This window comes from Pseudorasbora parva, chromosome 4, assembly GCF_024679245.1.
Source record: "Pseudorasbora parva isolate DD20220531a chromosome 4, ASM2467924v1, whole genome shotgun sequence".
NCBI lineage: Eukaryota > Metazoa > Chordata > Actinopteri > Cypriniformes > Gobionidae > Pseudorasbora > Pseudorasbora parva.
Genome location: NC_090175.1, coordinates 53874039 through 53883547, shown reverse-complemented (window position 1 = coordinate 53883547; position 9509 = coordinate 53874039). Strand labels below are relative to the sequence as shown.

The 9509-nt window shown below is 34.4% G+C and overlaps 2 long non-coding RNA genes across 2 annotated transcripts; one reads left to right on the top strand and one right to left on the bottom strand.

Annotated features, from left to right (window-relative positions):
- The first annotated feature begins 934 nt into the window (after positions 1 to 934).
- On the top strand, positions 935 to 3424 carry LOC137074168 (uncharacterized). The gene is made up of 3 exons (XR_010904936.1): positions 935 to 1618; positions 2099 to 2191; positions 2726 to 3424. It is a non-coding gene; the product is annotated as an uncharacterized lncRNA (long non-coding RNA).
- Positions 3425 to 5045: 1621 nt separating this feature from the next.
- On the bottom strand, positions 5046 to 7649 carry LOC137074167 (uncharacterized). Its single transcript, XR_010904935.1, has 5 exons — positions 7559 to 7649; positions 6807 to 6949; positions 6502 to 6623; positions 5868 to 5988; positions 5046 to 5427 (listed from the first exon to the last, which is right to left on the bottom strand). It is a non-coding gene; the product is annotated as an uncharacterized lncRNA (long non-coding RNA).
- Positions 7650 to 9509: the final 1860 nt, after the last annotated feature.

Here is a 9509-nt window from a genome sequence, read left to right as displayed (position 1 = left end):
TTGTTTTGACATTGCACTGACATTGCATCAATGTTAATCGCTCTTCAGCCAATTTTATCTCATTTGTGACTTGTGGCATTTAAAAAATATACTGACTTGTGAAATTATGTTCTAACAAGGAAACAAAGAAGCGCTCATGAAGATAAACACAGTGGTGATGTTTTTGCAAGCATTTGCAGCTCATTTTCACATACCTGTAAAATTAATGAAAATTAATGATGTTGTTTATCATTGTCTTGCCTGTCAGGCATCTTCCTTTTTTCACACCACAGGTGCGAAAATGTCACGCTCCAGATGTAGTGAAAAATACATTGCACTGGTGGAGCAGGACAGTCTTTCTGCAAGAACATAATACAGCTGAAAACAACCCAATAAATTATGAAAAATTAATCCCATTTTAATAGGAAAAATGGACTGAACTTTTGCTTTTATTCAGGTGGCTTTGGTCCAGGAACATTTTCTTGAAATTAATAAACTAATAGTTAGTATCTGATGGGCAGGAACATTGCCAAGCCGACACGTTCATTAAAGCAAAAAATCTAGCTCTTTAATGACTCATTGCATATGACAATTAAGTTGTGAAGAAAAATGAGATAGATATCCATGCTTGATTTGCAAAGCATTTTAAAAATGCTCGAAATCAAGAGCAACTGAATGCTACTGTGATAAACTGTCTCTGGTTTGGAGCTTCAAGTCACTTAGACAAAGAGTAGAGCAACTGACAGGCCAAAAAAGATGGACTCTGACCACAATCTCGCCTTCTTACCTTGTCAAAACGGAACTGATGACAAGGTCAGTACCCATGTCAAGCCTCATCTAGCTCACTCTGACATTGAAGAGGCTTTCTACCTGATTTTTTTTTTTGTTGCAATTTGGCTTCACTTTCCCAATTCCCAGCCCATTTAGCGACGAGACATGGTCGAACCAACACAGTCTCACCCCTACTCGTCAAATGTTGCCGAACGGTCAAGGGACCCTGACGTCAGCTGTTGACGCACAGGGTACCCCTAAATCGGCATTTTTCGACGTACTGGGTAATCCACTGATTTCAATGAGAAACCTAGGACGTCATAAACAGACGTGTTGGGCATGTGCATGTTATCGTCATGATGGAATTTATTGGGTTATAATTTTTCCATTATGACATGTTGGAGTGTGATTCTCAATTTAATCAGCCAGCACAATTGTATTTACATTTATTTACGCTATGATACACGTTTGAAACAGTAGTCAAACCCCACCCCGCCCTAAACCTACCCATTTGCGTATTATATGATATAAAACACAGGCTGTAACAGACAACAGGCACACTTTATTGAAAAAGTCCAACTATTCCGAGGCCAAACGATTGAATTGTGCGAAGAAAAGACCCAAAAGCAATCACCGTCTCTATCCGCGGCGCGCGGCGCGCGGCCCGCGCCCGTGCGTCACACTGAAGACGCCACAGGTAGACCCCTCGGCGTCACGCGATGGACGAACTGGGAACCCAATTGCTTTCAGTGGGAAACCTTTGGCGTCAACATTAGACGGCAATTCTATCGGTATGAAATCGCGCTGAAGAAGTCTCATTCAGAACACATCGCGATGTTTGGCATCAGATCACGTGTGCCACATGTTGGTGAGTAGTCATACATATTATGTCCTAATATTTGATATAAAATATTTTCTGCTTGTCGTTATCGATCATGTTCAGTCACTGCATTGTATCTGTCATCATCTCCACTGAGGCTTTGCATTTCTTTGCTTTCTAAATAAACACACCTTGCTAATAGGGTAATTTAACACTGTCACGTGACGGGCTATAGACCTTTAAACAGTTGTTAATATTTAATAATAATTACTAGTGTAGTTCCAACGTGGCATTTGTAGTAGAAGCACAATAAAAAAAAAACAACACTTGCCACGCGTTTACCACAGTATTGGTAGTTTTAATGTGATATTTGTTGTAAATAAACAGTAGCCACAACAATTACCATGCTTTAAATGCATTTTAATGTAAAATCCAAATTGTTATTTAAATAGTATACTTTATAATGCTATATATTATATATTATGACTTTTGTCTCTCTTTCTTTTTTTTTTTTTTTTACCTGAAAAGACCAAAAGGGCCTCTCGGACTCAGTCAACCCATTCTTGTTTGTGGAGAAGTAACAGAGAAAACCGAAAGCTGCAACAGCAAATATTTGTAATGGTATGTATGAGTTGGTTTGAACCCTTTATCAAACATTTTATTTAGCATTTGTTGTTACTTATTCTTACAAATCCTATAGCTCAATCAGTAAGAACATATTCCCAAAGTCTTAATAATTCACAAGATTTAACAAGTTGTCAAATTCGTATGATTCTCGTACATATAGCTCTGAAAAAAATTAAGAGACCACTTAACATGGATTTCTAAATGTTAAGTGGTCTCTTAATTTTTTTTTCCAGAGCTGTATTTGTATATGAAGAGTTCAGATGCAAAAGCCTCAAAAAGCCTCTTCGGTCACATGACATCAGATATTCAATTATTTTTTCTTAATCAGATCAGTTGCAATGTTTATAACGTCCCGTTTGCATGTAAATAATTTATGTGATCACAAAATCAAGTGAGTTATCTACATTTTCAAACAAATTCATATGATATAGCTTGCTATTATATACTTTTAATAATGGGAATGCACACATATCTGTGAACTTACTACATAAATGTATTTAACATTTAATTATGCAACGTTTTTTACAGAAATAAATCCTACAGTTATGTATAAACTGACAACATCATCATCATGTCCTGTCCTGGGCACATTGGGCAACATGTGTCCTCCAACATATTCGATCTGTGGCCACGTTTTCACATCTTCTCATGGAACACCGGCATTGAGGTCTTCGTGAAACATCTGTCTCATATCTTCCTTGGTTTTCCCTGTCTCGTGCGTCCTCCTGGTGGTGTCCACTTCATAAGTGTTTTTGGGTGTTGTTGTTTGGGCATACATGGGACATGTCCAGTGAAGTGCACCCTTTGCTCTGTCACAGTGTCTCAAAGTCTTCACGTGGAGTCTGTAGAGTCTTATGATCTCTTTGATATATGCAGAACCAATATTCATAAACTGTTCTTGATGTCTGCCTATGCCTTTATCATCAGGAGTTTTAGTGAAGGACATATCTATTGCCATCCACTAGTTCTAGTCATGCATTGACTTCATGATGCCATAGTCCAATGTATATTTCTGCATTTGTTGTTTGTTTGAACAAATGAAGATAGTGAGAGTTAATACCTTTTGAAATCAATAATTATTCATTAAAACTTTTATTACAATGGTCACTAAAGTACATGTCCACCATAACTACCTCTATCATTATTTCACTATCATTATATCACTACCTTGTTAATGTAACTGTAACATGAATGTACTTTATAGAAGTATTTTCTTACTGAAAATGGTTAACATTTACAATAATCATCAACTATTTTAATTGGCATTTAATTTAGCTACAATAAAAGTGAACAATAATTGCAAATATATAGTATTAAAGTTTAGAATGTAAAATGTTATTTTTTTGCATATATATATATATATATATATATATATATATATATATATATATATATATATATATATATATATATATATATATATATATATATATATATATATATATATATATATATATATATATATATATATATATATATATATATATATATATATATATATATATGGGCACTACATTTGTATTTAAACTGTTTGACATTAAATATTGGAATATGCTTACAAAATTGTGTGCATTCATTGTGCTTTTGTTATATTTGTTTTAATTCCAAGAGGTCAGATTGTAAAGGATGGCTTAAAGAAGTTTATGCTTGTAGACCATTGCATAGAAAAAGGTTTCTCTTTCAAATATATTTATTATGCATCAGTTTAACCACACAAAGAAGACTTTCGTTTTAAAATGTGAGTTTTATTATTTAATTAGAATAAATAAATATTTAGCAGCCTAAATATTAAATATTTAAGGAATCTACCCCTTCAGTTGAACCGGATGAGATGTGATATAATTTACCATAAATGGACAAGGAAGTGTGACGCCTCTGTTCAGCTGGGTTGTCATTGGCTGTGACTTTATCGCAGAACGCGCTGTGATTGGACTATCTGTTTTAACCATATAAAACGGCGTTTCATGTTACAAAGTATGTTTTGGTGTTATTATTACGTCAGTTATACGTTAAGCTAACTATAAAGTGTCGCTATGTTCTGAGAAATGACTCCTTTACTGAGAACCCAACCCTAACCCTAAGCATTTCAGCACACTTCTATGAACTACAGCGCCATGTTTCCCATTGCATTGATACAATGACAGATATATGGGTAATGTAGTTTGAAAGGTTTCATAATGAAACAATAAATGTTAAGTAAATTACATATTTAATGGACAACTGGATATTAAAATATGTTCATTGTGTAAACCTTTATGACATATATGAGGGCCAAGCTGAAATTGTATATTTTACTGTGAGCACTTTTAAATAAACCTTTATGGCAGCTTTCCATATATGTCTGAAAACTGTGGCCAGCATTATTTAGTAAACATTTTCCATTTTCCAGAGTAAACAAAAACAATTTATATTATTTACACTTCATTATTACTATTAAATATAGGACAATGCACCATTAAGTAAAATAACAAGAGACATTGTCACAATTTCATCTACACCCTCTTCACGTACCTGGCATCGAAAATGTGCATGCTTTAATTTTTATTGCAGTAGTAGATGTACCAGAATGATCAACATGGATCATCTTCAGTTAAGCTTGAAGTGTTTGTAATCCTTCCCTTTATTTCACTGAAAACTGACATACTTGTCACAGCATGCAAGTATTTACAACTTTTTGGAGCATTGTACCAAATATAATGTAACCAGATAAAAAATGTTTACTTCTCAAGTAAAATATTCTTGGTAATTAATAAGATAACCTAAATAAACTTGTTGAATGTGTATTTACTGTACCAAACACCATACACAATACTCACCATACTTTATCACTCAACACTTTATTGGAGGATACAGTATACAGTTAATAAAGTAGAATAAAGTCAAATAAGATTCAAGATAAATAAAAATGGGTTTTAAAAAACACATTAACATCATATTAATCCATTCACAGCTGCTGAAGCCACACAAATGAGTGCCACATAATCCCATCCAGTCAACTATGATACAGAAAACAGATTTGATATAGTGTTGGAAAATAATGATTCATTATTACAACTAGACTGGTTTCTGTCTCTTCCCTCTATCATGTTCATGTTCTTCTTCTTCTAAACAGTTCGCCCACTTGTACCCTACAGTATAATCAATGTACAGATGATGTGATCACTGATGTTGTGTAGCCTTTTCTCAACCAGAGGAAGAAGTCGTATAATCCGGTGTTCTCCAGTCCTGGTCTAAAAGTAAAACAACAAACACAATTCAGATTAAGTTTAATGTACAGTCAGGTTAACCTATGTTCTTCAGTAAACTCTCCACCTCAAAATGGGCAGAAATGCCAATTCCTGATTTAAATTTACAAAGCAGCAGTCAGTACATAAAATAATATACACATTGAAGCATTATGTATAATATTGCAGCCCATAATATTAGCCAAGTACTGAACAAAAACTAATTTACCCATATCAACAGCAACCTTTTAAACAGTAGATCTTTTAAAAGATCTTTTAGAAAGGCATGGTCTCTTCTGAGCCTTTGTCAGTGATGCTAGATTTCTTTAGTTACTTGTTTCAAGAGCATCACTTGTGATAGCCTTTACAATATAAAATTGTTCAAATACTGCAATACAACTTTCATGGACAGAATTAAGAAATAGGTACCCAGGCACCAGACTTACCATGCTTATGAAGCACCCATGGCCATGTATAGTTCTCAGAGAGCAGAGTTTTTGCCTCTTGTATTCCTCCTTGGCAGCACATCTTTTTCCTGTAGAATTTGTGCCTTCTCTTGCTATCCATCTTAAAACACAAATGCAATGTGTTTAGTCTGTGGAGTATAAGGCCTTGTTTCAAGCCAAAGAACTAACCAGATATTACACATAATTCAAAGAACATTTACTATTTGATTCCTAATATGTCCCAACTCATTATCTTCTAAAGCTACCCAGAACCATCCATGGTCTACAAAACAATGGAGAAATACATGGAGTTAATAACAACTAAATGCTTTTTCCCACACTTGTCTGCTTTTATCTAAGACAAACAGACGGTGCAGTTTTTAAGAACTGAAGGCCAAAAGTGTAATAATAATTGTATCAAAAAGGGAAAACAAATATTTACCATTTTAAATAAATCCAAGATACAGAACCTCATTTGCTTATTTTAGGAGTTATTAAAAGATTTAGACATGAATAATGGTACGTATTTTATCAGAGTAGAAAGAATGATCACTGTTGAAATGAATAGTCCTTTGAGAGATCAACATCAAATTTTGTACTACATATTACAGCATTGCTTCAATACAAGACATACCAATGGACTTGCGCACTTTTCTGTCTTCTTCAGGCACAAGATGTCCATCTTCCTTCCTCACCCTAAACAAATGACTTATTTTCTTAGCTTGCTTCGATATAAGGTCTGGTCTTTCTTCTCTTCTGTAAAACAAGAAAGTCTCACTTACTCTGTGCCAATACTAATGTTTTTAAAACATATAAATTAAGACAGTTACAATAAAGTTAATTTATCATAAGATTAAGGTGAGCATTTGATTAGTATATATATATTAAAACTGTATATACTTTAGTATATATACTGATACTGATAATATTCAACTTTACCTGTGAAGGGCTGATTACGGCAAGATTCGCTGAGAATCACTAGAAGCTCTTGTGAGGGTTGACTCTTAAAAGAGCTGTTGAGTTTGATATTGTAGAGATCTTTTAAACAAAAATAAATAAATAAAAGTAATCTGCAAGTAATCCTGCAAGACAGAAAGAAAGAGGAAATTGTATTACATTGCATGCAAGTTGTGAGTTCATACATAACTGTTTCTTGCTGTAAAAAAACGTTGCATAATTAAATGTTAAATACATTTATTTAGTAAGTTCACAGATATGTGTGCATTCCCATTATTAAAAGTATGTAATAGCAAGCTATATCATATGAATTTGTTTGAAAATGTAGATAACTCACTTGATTTTGTGATCACATAAATTATTTACATGCAAACAGGACGTTATAAACATTGCAACTGATCTGATTAAGAAAAAATAATTGAATATCTGATGTCATGTGACCGAAGAGGCTTTTTGAGGCTTTTGCATCTGAACTCTTCATATACAAATACAGCTCTGGAAAAAAAAATTAAGAGACCACTTAACATTTAGAAATCCATGTTAAGTGGTCTCTTAATTTTTTTCAGAGCTATATGTACGAGAATCATACGAATTTGACAACTTGTTAAATCTTGTGAATTATTAAGACTTTGGGAATATGTTCTTACTGCTTGAGCTATAGGATTTGTAAGAATAAGTAACAACAAATGCTAAATAAAATGTTTGATAAAGGGTTCAAACCAACTCATACATACCATTACAAATATTTGCTGTTGCAGCTTTCGGTTTTCTCCGTTACTTCTCCACAAACAAGAATGGGTTGACTGAGTCCGAGAGGCCCTTTTGGTCTTTTCAGGTAAAAAAAAAAAAAAAAAAAGAAAGAGAGAGAGAAAAAAGTCATAATATATAATATATAGCATTATAAAGTATACTATTTAAATAACAATATTTGGATTTTACATTAAAATGCATTTAAAGCATGGTAATTGTTGTGGCTACTGTTTATTTACAACAAATATCACATTAAAACTACCAATACTGTGGTAAACGCATGGCAAGTGTTGTTTTTTTTTTATTGTGCTTCTACTACAAATGCCACGTTGGAACTACACTAGTAATTATTATTAAATATTAACAACTGTTTAAAGGTCTATAGCCCGTCACGTGACAGTGTTAAATTACCCTATTAGCAAGGTGTGTTTATTTAGAAAGCAAAGAAATGCAAAGCCTCAGTGGAGATGATGACAGATACAATGCAGTGACTGAACATGATCGATAACGACAAGCAGAAAATATTTTATATCAAATATTAGGACATAATATGTATGACTACTCACCAACATGTGGCACACGTGATCTGATGCCAAACATCGCGATGTGTTCTGAATGAGACTTCTTCAGCGCGATTTCATACCGATAGAATTGCCGTCTAATGTTGACGCCAAAGGTTTCCCACTGAAAGCAATTGGGTTCCCAGTTCGTCCATCGCGTGACGCCGAGGGGTCTACCTGTGGCGTCTTCAGTGTGACGCACGGGCGCGGGCTGCGCGCCGCGCGCCGCGGATAGAGACGGTGATTGCTTTTGGGTCTTTTCTTCGCACAATTCAATCGTTTGGCCTCGGAATAGTTGGACTTTTTCAATAAAGTGTGCCTGTTGTCTGTTACAGCCTGTGTTTTATATCATATAATAGGCAAATGGGTAGGTTTAGGGCGGGGTGGGGTTTGACTACTGTTTCAAACGTGTATCATAGCGTAAATAAATGTAAATACAATTGTGCTGGCTGATTAAATTGAGAATCACACTCCAACATGTCATAATGGAAAAATTATAACCCAATAAATTCCATCATGACGATAACATGCACATGCCCAACACGTCTGTTTATGACGTCCTAGGTTTCTCATTGAAATCAGTGGATTACCCAGTACGTCGAAAAATGCCGATTTAGGGGTACCCTGTGCGTCAACAGCTGACGTCAGGGTCCCTTGACCGTTCGGCAACATTTGACGAGTAGGGGTGAGACTGTGTTGGTCGAACCCACAATTTCATGCAATCTTGAAAAGATTTTCCTGGAGGTGGAAGTGTAATGTATAATGCTGATCTAACAATCTATGACTGTGTTTACATGGACAGCTGCAATATAATTATTGACCTTATTCTGAATAAGACAATATTCTGATTAAGGTGTTTACATGAGTTGGTTTTAGAATATTCCGTTCATGTTCCCTTTTTACATGTTATAGAACATTGATCGATTAATGGCACACGTCATTACATCCCCATGCCAATCTCTGTCGGGTGGAAACCTTATACTTTTCAGGAAAAAAAGGGGAAAAAAAACACTATACTTTTTAAATGATTAAACTCCACATTGTGAAAGTTTATATTGTACCTTTGTGTGGTCAGACATGAGCATATTATTAACAGTTTACCACTGAGAATGCAGGCTACGTGGTTTTTGACCAGTGGATTTCAGAGTATTCATATCTGAGTAATGCATCACATTACGTTTTCAACAATTTACAGATTATAATGTTTATTGTAGCTATGTGGACACTCAGTGTTTTCTTTCTTCTGTCATTTGGCCAAAATCCCATGCTCTTAAAGATTATTAATAAACAGAACTTACTATGACTCGAAAACAAAACTAGATTAAAGCTATTCACACCGGGAAATCCTTTCAATTTTAATATTTAAAAATGTTTG